Source organism: Paramisgurnus dabryanus, chromosome 3 (assembly GCF_030506205.2).
Source record: "Paramisgurnus dabryanus chromosome 3, PD_genome_1.1, whole genome shotgun sequence".
Classification (NCBI taxonomy): domain Eukaryota; kingdom Metazoa; phylum Chordata; class Actinopteri; order Cypriniformes; family Cobitidae; genus Paramisgurnus; species Paramisgurnus dabryanus.
The window spans coordinates 14821292-14833266 of record NC_133339.1 but is presented as its reverse complement, the minus strand read 5'-3'; the positions used below and the strand labels follow the sequence as shown (position 1 = coordinate 14833266).

Sequence of the window (11975 nt, the reverse complement as noted above, 5' to 3'; positions counted from 1 at the left end):
CAGTCGACATTGTTGAGGGTTTTATCCTGAGTATTTTTGTGTTGTTGACCAGCCTACACTAGACCCCGAAGCCGTTTGTTTTGTGAATAATGGCTGGCTGATGAAGTTATTGGCTGGCTAGCTGGCTGAGCCGAAACCTAAATGGCTGCTGCAGCCGCCAAACTTTTCATAGCTGCAAATGGCTGAAGCTGCCACATGTCTACAGATGTCTACGTTATACTGATTAACAGTGTTGGGAAAATTACTTACAAAGTGTAATACATTATATATTACAAATTACTGTAATTTGAAAGTAATTAGTCAAATTACAATATTACTGTCTCTGAACTGTAATGAGTTACATTACTTTTGAGTTACTTTCATCAAAATAACAGAAGTATGACTACGCATTAAAAAATGTTAAAATGTAGTTTATCGATGCTTATAAATCTAGAAGTTATGTGTTTGCCCTCGAGCTTTGAATAGGCACAGTGAAGACTTATGGCAAAATACAATAACTGTCAGAATTATAAACATAGACAAATGATCTGGTAAAAGTATGGTAAATTATGGTACACATAACCAAACACAATAGAGCTAGAGCCCACTATAATGCTACCTATAGACTAATAACATGGCAAAACATGCAACCTCTTTTCATTTCTATTCTTTAATTCACTTTTAATTCAGAGCCACAGCACAAACCTGGCATGCACTGGGTTGAATGAATTAATGAATATAGGTTCCCATACAAAGGCTGGTAAAAACTTTTAACATTGATGTTTAAAGTCTACACTAATTTTACGTTGTAGTTTTGGTTGCTGTTTGTAATAAAACTGTAGCTAGCATAGCAATAGCCTAGCAATCTATGTATCTGGACTGTAACCATAGCAACGTTAGCTTACCTTGTCATTGCTGGTGTGATTTGGATTTTACTGGCAAGCTTTTTAAAAGTCTCTTTACTTCTGGGGTTCAAGCAGCATGGGAGACCGATAGAAAGAACTTTCTGTTGCTTTTACTTAGTGCTCTCATTCGCAGAATTATGCGTGTGCGACGCTACCGGACCTGATTGCGACCACTTTAGTCAATGTTATGCCGCGCGCGGACTTCCCAGAAGCTGCTCTTATAAGAAACGCGTCTATATTTGACTTCACCGATTCCAATCGCAGTTCCAATACAAAATTAAAATAAAAGTGAACATGCTGCATACAGCACCCGGAAACAGACATACAAACGTTATTTTACCCGCAGCTTTTTCCTGTGTGGATGCTGGTCGCGCGCATTGGTCAAAAATAAAAAATAACACGGTCTATTTTTGAAATGCATTGTTGTGACGCGCACGTTACTAATGCATCGCTTCTTCTGTACGGAAAACGGGCAATTTTAATTTCCCAATCTGAAGACTGCAGCCTCCGGAGGTCGCATTTTTACGCTGCCTACGTCATCAACACTGTCTTATTTCAAAATATCAACAATTATAAAGTTTATTCTTATTATAAGTTAATCGTAAATTGTTTTAATATGCGTATGGCTTGCGAATGTAATGCTCAGTTAACTTAAATAAACCAGGCTTGATGACGTATGCAGCCTGCATATGCGACCTCCACAGGTTGCAAGTTGCAACCCCTCTGTGTATTGTAGCAACGAGCGAGCACAAGACTGTGCTGTTATGAAACCAATCGGAAAATGGATCTCGTGTATTGTTTATATATTTCGTGTGTGTATGTCTCTATGTGATTGAATTATTATTTTATTGCAAATAATTCTAGCCGGCTCAGCCAAACTTTATCAGCTGGCGGCTCAATTTGGCTTAGGAAATTATTGGCTGATGGCGGCTGAACTTCTAAATGGCGCAAATGGCGGCGCCTGGCGGCGGCTTCGGGGTCTAGCCTACACTATGCCCATTTTTGATGCGCCGTTATTCTATAGTAAAAGAAAGTTGAATATATATTTTTCCTATAAATATTTTTTAACTTTTGTGTGCTAAATATATTTATTCTATTTAAGGTATATGCAGTGATTTTACTTTTGAACACTCAAAAATCTTTACCTCGATTCTTCTCAAAACTGACCTTGCTGATTCTATCAACTTCAAACATGTTGCTCATTCCAAATCATTTTACCAGCACTTATCATTCAAGTCTCCTCACATTCATTCTTCTAAGTGCTTCACACTCTTCATTGATAGATGAGCCATAAGGGTGTTGCAGGTGTGAATCACATCAATATTCATGACCATTACACTCCCTTGCATATTGCCTTTGCACAACAAAAGTGTCTTACAAAATTAAATCGTATTATTGTTTCATGTGAATTAGTGGGTAAAATGGATTTTCTTTAGCAAATTCTCAACTCTACAAGATGCAGTACTCATAAGTCTTGTGAACAAATGTTTATTATGGATGCAATAATTTATCATGGCAATGGCAATGGCAATTTATTTATATAGCACCATTTAAAACAACACAAGTTGACCAATGTGCTTCACAATAACAAACAGTTGGAAAGCAGATAGTAATGCAATAATATAATACAACAATAATACTAAAAAATACAACACATTAAAACCCCATACTAAAAAACAAAAAAAAAACAAAAAAAAACATATAGTACATATACTTTTTGTATCACATATTAAAAGCTAAAGAAAACAAATGTGTCTTTAATTGTGTTTTAAAAGCCTGTACTGTTGGTGCGTCTCGAATATTGTTAGGCAAGCCGTTCCATAATTTTGGTGCTGCAACGGCAAAAGCACGATCTCCTTTTTGGTGTAAATGTGTCCTCGGTATTTTTAGTAGGTTCTTATTTGCTGATCTCAAAGTACGTCCGGGCTGATGTTCAACTAAAAGCTCAGAAAGGTAGGCCGGTGTCAGTCCATGCAAGGATTTATACACCAATAAAAGAATTTTAAAATCAATTCTGTAATAGACTGGAAGCCAGTGTAAAGAGATCAGTGTAGGTGTAATATGCTCCCGTTTCTTCGTACCCGTTAAGAGTCTGGCAGCTGAATTTTGAACTTTTTGCAAACGCGAAATAGATGTCTGACTTATACCTTTATATAATGAATTACAATAATCTAGCCTTGACATAATCAGGGAATGAACTGCGATTTCAAGGCCTTTAAACGTCAGACATGATTTCATCTTTGCCAAGTTACGCAAATGAAAATAGCTGGACCTCACCACAGAGTTTATCTGTTTGTCGAGCTTTAGGGAGCTATCAAAGTATACGCCTAAATTACGGACGCACGTTCTAATATAAGGAGGCGAGCATCCGAAGTCAGACTGTACTGTACCCCTGGTTCCCTCATTACCAAAAACTATAACCTCTGTTTTATTAAGTGCAAGAAATTTGAGGTCAACCATGTTTTCAATTCTGTAAGACAAGCCATAAGTGGCTCTAACCCATTATTATGTGACAATGGCAAGTATATTTGTAAATCATCAGCATAACAGTGAAAGGTAATGTTGTGTTTCTTAAATATCTTGCCCACAGGAATCATGTAAAGCGAAAATAAGGTTGGGCCAAGAATTGATCCTTGAGGCATCCCACACATAAGTGGTGCTGTCCTAGATGAACAGCCCCCAATATGTACAGTCATGCTTCTACCATTTAGGTAGGATGTAAACCAATTCAGAGCCTTCCCCTGAACTCCCACATCATCCCTCAAACGAGAGAGCAATACTGAATGATCTATTGTGTCAAATGCAGCATTTAAATCTAATAAAATTAACACTGCAGAGTTCCCAGCATCAACAGTCATCAATAGATCATTCAAAACTTTAACTAAGGCCGTCTCAGTTGAATGATGTTTTTTAAAACCGGACTGGTAGATCTCACTAATCTTATTTTCCTCTAGGTAGCTTTGAAGTTGGTGAAAGACTACCTTTTCAACAATTTTAGATAGAAATGAAAGATGTGAGACTGGCCTAAAGTTAGCTAAGACAGTCATATCCAAGTAAGGTTTTTTTAATAAGGGCTGCACAATAGCCTGTTTTAACATGTCTGGAAAAACCCCACTGTCGAGGCTTTTATTTATAATTTGCAACACACTATGACCAATCACCTCAAAAATTTCTTTAAAAAACCATGCCGGGACCATATCACCAACTGAGCTAGTGGGCTTCAACTTACTCACAACTTCCTGTAACCCCTGAAGTGAGATCATATCAAACTGTTCGAAACTTGCAGAGTGTTGTACAGTTCCTGGTGTTTTATAAGTTGTGAGTACAAAATCAGCCCTAATTGTCTCAGTTTTACTTATAAAATAATCAAGAAAATTTTCACATAAAATTAAGGATGGAGCTAGCTTTGTCTTAACGACAGGGTTTGCTACAGAATTTATAATATTAAAAATAGTTTTTGGGTTGTTGGAATTTTTCTCAATAATCTCTACCAAATATCTAGATTTAGCCGATTTTACAGTTCTTTGGAATGTTTTTAAGGAGTCCTTAAAAATTTCATAAGAAATTTGGAGTTTATCCTTTTTCCATTTTCTTTTGGCCTGCCGGCATGCTTGTCTACAACGTCGTGTTTCATCATTCAACCAAGGGTCTGACCTATTTTTGCAGCATTTACTTTGCAAAGGAGCCACTGCATCCAACACATCCTTACATTTTAAGTGTAACAGTTGCAGGTGTTCCTCCACTCTCATGTCCTGGAGAACACTATCAGACATATTATAAACCTCATTGAACATTGTGACAAAATCAGTACACGTTGTAGGTGAAAACCTACGAACATACTTAATTTGTTTCACTGGGTTATTAACATGACCAAAAACAGGAATAGAAAACAGGACAGGTTTGTGATCCGAGAGAATATAGTCACTTACTTCCATGTCCTCAATAGTAAAACCGTATGATAAAACCAGGTCCAATGTATGACCATGTATATGAGTTGGTTGATTGACAGCTTGATTAAGGCCCAGAGAGTCAATTAAACTTATAAAGTCTTTTGCCAGAGAGTTTTCCATACAACAGACGTGAATATTAAAATCACCCAGGATAAGCAGTCAATCAAATTTAGATAGCACACCTCCCATAAAATCGCCAAAGTCATTTAGGAACTCCTTGTTATGTTTTGGTGGTCTATATATGACTGCTATTGCCATGGGAGTGTTTAGATCTAATACCAATAATTGCAGTTCAAACGACCCGTAAACTTCAGTCACTATTTGTCTGCAACTGAACTTCTCTTTAAAAAATCCATCATCTCATGGATTTTAGTTAATTTTCCCCTCATGTTTCTCAATGCCAATTTTCTGTTCTTATGATGTCAGACACTTAGGTCTGTTTTCATAGACAAGACCTAGCAGGACTAGCTTTAGTTAAATAAGAAGTTTAAGCATCTTTTATGAAAATGTCTTAGAAAAATATGGTACTGGTGTGTTTTTTGAGACAAATAAATGCTTTACGCTCTGTCAGTGAAACTTTTTTAAGTTAAGAGAGCTCAAACTTGTGTTTAGGACTAGCCTTAAGCCTTGTCTGTGAAACCTGTGGCCGGTTGCATAAACATAGCATTTGACTGCATCTTAAGAGTGATTCTGAATAACTAGCAATTAGTTAGGGCTAATCAATCTTATTATTTGGATTTAAATTAGACCAATCTACCTTTCTATATAACATACTTAAAACAGATAAGATCAGTCTTGAAGAAAAAAAATCATGACTAACTTTTAAGACTAGTCTTAAAGTTTTATGCAACTGGCCACTGGGGTTTAATTAATTAAAGCTTCATCATCCCTCAAACACCAAACATGGAGATTGTTCCTCAGTATCTTCATTCTTTATTCTGCATGGTTGTGGATCTGTCATCTTCTCAAGCTCCTCTTTCACCAGCATCGACATGTGTTTTGGTAGTCGGCCCAATTTCCTTTTCCAAAGCGTTTTTCAAACATTGTGCACTCCGTCTTTAAATTGCACTTAAACATTTTTTTTCAGTAACTTTTTATGCAGAGAATTACATTATGATTATTATATAATCATTGCTTATGAATATTTAGTGATTGCATATTCATAGTGTACTTTTCATTAATACATTTAATCAGTGCCGGGTTAAGCCTTTGTGAGGCCCTGGGCTAACGCTGGTTTGGGGCCCCCAATACACTGAAAAAAATAAAGGCTGGATTTACTAAGTGCCCCATTGCGTAGATTTTTTTAGTAAAACTTACTAAAAAAGGGATGCAAAAACGATGCACTGTCTATATTTTTTAGTAAATCCAGTGTTTTTTACAGCGTATGTACAACATTAAATGGCTAAAATTATTTAAATAAATTAAACAATATTATCAAATAATTTTACAATCAGAAATAGCCCAGAAAATAACATTTATTTAATAAAACTTACAACAAAAAGTGCTTCTTTCTGCTCTTCTTTAAAGGGAATTCTTCAATTAAATCATGCAAAGGTAGGCTGAAATTATTTAAATAAATTAAACAATATTATCAAGTAATAATTTTACAATCAGAAACAGCCCAGAAAATAACATTTATTAAATGCAACTCACACCTAAAAGTGCTTCTGTCTGTTCTTCTTTAAATATAATTCCTCATTTAAATTATTAAAATCAAGTTGACGCAAAAGTAGGCTGAAATTATTTAAATAAATTAAACAATATTATCAAGTAATAATTTTACAATCAGAAACAGCCCAGAAAATAACATTTATTAAATGCAACTCACAGCTAAAAGTGCTTCTGTCTGTTCTTCTTTAAATATAATTCCTCAATTAAATTATTAAAATCAAGTTGACGCAAAAGTAGTAGAGCCCAGAATTCTCAGCCCGAGTCCGAACTTTTTAATTCTCCCCATTAGGAATCTGTGTCCGCAGATATAGTTAGCCTACTGCATCGCGTATGTTTGTGAGTAGAAGTCTGTGCTGTCTGCTGTGAGGTTTTTATGAGAGAAGCACAAACTTTTTAATAGTCTATTTAATATGTAAAACTTGAATTTGAAATAAAACTTACTGCGGAGAAGTTAATGAGATCTCTATCGTCTCTCTTGCTACGTGACGCGACAATTATTTATTATTTCAAATCCGTTTACAAGATAAATATATATACATTGTGTTGTTAAACTGATGAAATTATCTTGCTATATACGCTACATTCATTATGAGAAGCCTTTTCTTTTTACTGTTACACTGTAGACAGTAATATATGTGTATTATATAAAACTCTATGGTCGTGAAAGCACATTATCTGTTGGTTCATGTTGGTCTAGTTTAATTCAGGGTAATCCTTTAATAAAATGTATAATATAGTTATAAAATATTTTATTTTTTTATAATTTTCACAGCGCACATTCTCTCGGATCGTTTTAAAACGTTTTAAATCATTCTGCAAAATTCCGCATAGATTTTGCAAAAGAAATCCGCAGAAATAGCAAAAAATAACTGCTTACACAGCTTGTACAGCTGTACTCTTGCAGCAATTAAAGCAGTAAAGTTTTGTTTTAAATGGCAAAATAGTTATATTTCTTTTTTATTTACATTTTAGAGCAGTTTTTGTTTGTTAAAGTTTTTATGATAAACAACCCAGCAAGCAATTTTGCGGCTAATAGACGTCTAATAGCCGTCTAAACACCCCCCTGACGTCTAGGCTAAAACAAGGCTAATTTTGGGCTGTCAGTGAAAATCTAGTAGACGTCTATCATAGCCCAAGAAATAGACTAGTCATCAAATAGACGGCTATTAAACGTCTACATATATACGTCTAATAGACGGTGAATGTGGGTCTAGGCTAAAACAAGGCTAATTTTGGGCTGTCAGTGAAAATCTATTAGACGTCTATCATAGCCCAAGAATAGACTAGCCGTTAAATAGACGGCTATTAAACGACTACACGTGTGTGTCTAATAAAGAACAAAAGAATGGCTAAAGAATTATTTTTAATCCATTAAAAAAGGTTCTCATAAACATGCAATCATGCAATTTATTACAAAAAATATTGTTAATACAATAGAAATTCAGATAAGACCATATGAAGAAAAACTACTTTTAACAAAAAGAATAAAAACAGTAACAAAATAAAAGCATATATAACAAAATACAATTTTAAAAATGAAATTACATCTAAACATTAACAAACTATCTTCAGTTCACGTCAACTTATTAATTGTACTAATTTCTATACCCCCCCCCCCCCCCCCCGTGCTCCCTGGTGCCTGTTTGAAATGCCCCCATTGCATCCTTCACTTCCAGTTCTGTTGCTGCTGGGAAGTTGTTCAACACAGCATCTGCCAAATATGATATGAAAAGAATGCATGAGACAAGTATTTCTGCTTTATGTTAAATGTGATAGTCATTCTCTTTTGAAAAAGTCATATATTAATATTGACAAGTCAACAACAGTAATCATACCGTTCTCATTACTAACAGAAGTGCATGTTTCTCTGCGTGTGTTTAATGACATTTTTGGAACTAGCAAAAGAGGCTTAAAGGCAGGGTATCTGATTTTGATCCAGAATTTTTTTTTTAGTTATGCTGGTTGAAAGTCTCCTCAAATATTGATAGCTGTCACTATGTTAAGTTGTCTAAATGTGTATTTTTATATATTTGTGTCATCTATAAAAGGCGTAGGACCAAAAAACGTTCAACAAATCATTGAACCCTGACCGAATGCAATAATTGGGCGTGGGCATGGGCCAGTTACCGGTTTGAAGGTATACTGAGATTTTCAGAGTCAAGGTTTTTAAAAAACCACAAAAATTTTCTGTGATACCGTTTTCAATGCATGAACTGTGTTTACACAAAGTGAATTAAATCATGTAATTGAATTCATGTTTAAATTTACAATTGAAAGAATATTATCATTTAAAGGCTTTATTTTTACCTGGCATAAACGTTGTTTGTTGCTTAAAAATAAAATGTATTGTGTCCAGTTGAAAAGTTGATGTTTTAATATGCAGACATTTGAAAATAACACATTTTAGTGTCACAATGGCAATACCACAACACCGTGGTATTTTTGCTTACGGTTATCATACTGCCAGAATCTCATTCCGGCCCATAATTGGACACATAAAATTTTTGCCCCTCTTCTGTGAACGTGTTTTGCATGCCACTTCAGAACCTGTTCACACTCTGTAAAAATAGGGAGAATCAAATACATTTTCCTGCTGAATTGACACAGGAGCTACAAAACGAAAGACATTTTGAAACAACAAAAAAACATCTGGATGAGCAAAGAGGAAAAACCCAAATTAACATTGGTAAGTTCACTGCTTTTCTGCAAGATGGAAACAGCTACAGGTCTGAAAGGGTCGTTGCAGTGTTTCTTTTGGAAAGGTAGGTATGCAGTGTGATTCTATTTTGATGGATTCAGATTGTATTTTAATGAAACTTGTTGCTTATGTAGTTTGTTTACGAATTAGTGTAATGATATTTATCTTTTCAAATTTCTAAACGTGCTGTATTTATTTCGGATTAAAAACAGTTGTTTATGTTGGTTATTTTGGTAATGTTATTCACTTTGTCAGTCTTACTGGTTAATGAGATAGGAGTGTGCTTCTGGTTGGTGCGTGTAGGCTAAAGTTAGTATTTTTCAAAATCAAATACCCTGCCCTTTAAGATGCCAAGCATAAAATATTCACAATACAATCTTATTGACATAAAACCTGTCAAATGTCTAAAAATAAAACATCTAAACAATATTGTGTGGATGAGTAAACTGTTGTATCGGCAAAGAGTAATTTAATCTGGGGCTTTTAATATTTAAAAAATTTTAAGGCAGTACCGGACTGTCGTCAATTACTCCTCACATAACCTAATGTCATTTTAAAAGTATTATTTTGTGAAACACCATTCAGCCTAAAACTACATACAAACACACTTACCTTTAATAACTGAGAAGTGATGTTTTTTCAAATGCTTGCTTCTGCAGTGGACCACCACCATTAATGTTGAACTTTGAAATTAATGAATTTTAGTGAACTCTAAAATACAAAAGACAATGTCGTTAACAGTTGCAGACTGAAATATTTTTTGATTTTTTGTGACCACATGAACACCACAATGTCTGATTAATATTGCATGTTTAGAGAATTTACCTGTCCAGCATTCTTCCGGCACGGTCTCTCAAGTTTCTCCCTCCAGTTTCGCAGAGCTTTGACACCTGAATAGCACATGCCTATGTCAGTAATTGTACAGTATTGTATGCTTCAGTGTACAAGTGTTTACCAACCTTAAAGGTTAATGCCCACTGACCTGCAAGTTTTCCCTCACTAACACAATAAAACTCTTTTTTCCAACAGACTGAAGGCCTGTAAGTTAAATCCATTATGGAAAATAGCTTTCCCCCACAATCTATCTCTGCATGCATAATTGTAAAGCACAACACTGCCTACTTTACTGTAAGCAACACAGTAATAACTTAGCTAAGTTACTGCTGTTACTAAAAAGCAGCCTACAAATCACTCATGTAAATCTTCAGTGTAACGTTACATAGACTCATTTACCTCCACTATTTTATTACATTGCAGGTTGTACTGTTTAGGTTTTATAAAACATGGGTTACTTTACTACGTTATACTGTTAAGTTACCCGCAAGAATGTCGCGATTCCAACAACAAATAAAGTAAATCAATTTTAAACACATGTAAAATAAAATAATAATAAAAAACTTACAAGACCAAACAAGTGTGGTACATGCTTTCCTCGTGGCTGCTCGCTGATGTTGTTGCTTTTCAAACAGCGGAAATCTTTCTCGTGAGATTTGGCCCCGTGTTTGTGTACTGCTGCCATCTAGCGGTTCGGAGTTGTAACTGGATTTTGTTTATCTTTGAAATACGGTCAAATAATGAATGTTATGCGTGACAGCAGATATTCAGATAAGATAAATAAAACCAAACATCTTAAATTCACTGGTGTATTTGCATGCCTGATAAAATATCATAATTTTTGCAAGTTATTTTGGCAAAAACAAAATTTTATTAAATTCAAGGTTATTTTGGGCTAAACATGGTTTGTTCGTAGTCGGTCTATTTATGAGCTAAATAGTGGCTATATGTACGACGGTGCATAAAACACTTTAAAGAAATTAAACAAACCTTGTAATCGCTGTTAACTTTGCTTACAATGACATACCATACAAGTTATTTTGGCAAAAACCACATGTAATTAAATTAATGGTTATTTCTGGGCTAAACGTGGGTTATTCGTAGTCGGTCTATTTGTGAGCTAAATAGTGGCTAGTACAGACGGTGTATAAAACACTTTAAAGAAATGAAACAAAATACCTTAATCGCTTTGAACTTTGTTTACATGATTAAATATCATACATCTCACAAATCATTTTGGCAAAACAACATGTAATTAAATTAATGGTTATTTCTGGGCTAAACGTGGGTTATTCGTAGTCGGTCTATTTGTAAGCTAAATAGTGGCTAAGTACAGACGGTGCATAAAACACTTTAAAGAAATGGAACAAAATACCTTAATTGCTTTGAACTTTGTTTACATTATTAAATATCATACATCTCACAAATAATTTTGGCAAAACAACATGTAATTAAATTCATGGTTATTTCTGGGCTAAACGTGGTTTATTCGTAGTCGGTCTATTTATGAGCTAAATTATGACTACGTACAGACGATGCATAAAACACTTGAAAAGAAATACCTTGTAATCGCTGTTAACTTTGCTTACATGATAAAATAGCATCCATCTCACAAATTATTTTGTCAAAAACCACATGTAACCAAATTAAAGTTTAATTGGGCTAGAAGTGGGCTAGGCACAGCCCGGCTATATCGGGTCTATACTGAAACGAGACGTTGAAATGACGGCTATTGCTTGCTGGGAAGTGGTTAGCGGCCGACAGCAAGTTGACGACATGTATGATGAATTGAGCCTCTCAAATCAACACTTCACTTGCCTATAATAACAACTATTTAAAATAAATATTTTCAGCATATCACAATGTTAGTTTAAACGTTTATTATCAACACACACTATTTTTAAAAAGCGAAGGCAGGTTGCTCTGCTGCTCGCAGTT

The 11975-nt window shown here is 34.8% G+C and overlaps 1 long non-coding RNA gene across 1 annotated transcript; it reads right to left on the bottom strand.

Annotated features, from left to right (window-relative positions):
• Positions 1 to 7969: 7969 nt before the first annotated feature.
• Positions 7970 to 11772, bottom strand: LOC135769040 (uncharacterized). Its single transcript, XR_010542343.2, has 5 exons — positions 11600 to 11772; positions 10606 to 10757; positions 10029 to 10093; positions 9816 to 9914; positions 7970 to 8216 (listed from the first exon to the last, which is right to left on the bottom strand). It is a non-coding gene; the product is annotated as an uncharacterized lncRNA (long non-coding RNA).
• Between the last annotated feature and the right edge of the window lie 203 nt (positions 11773 to 11975).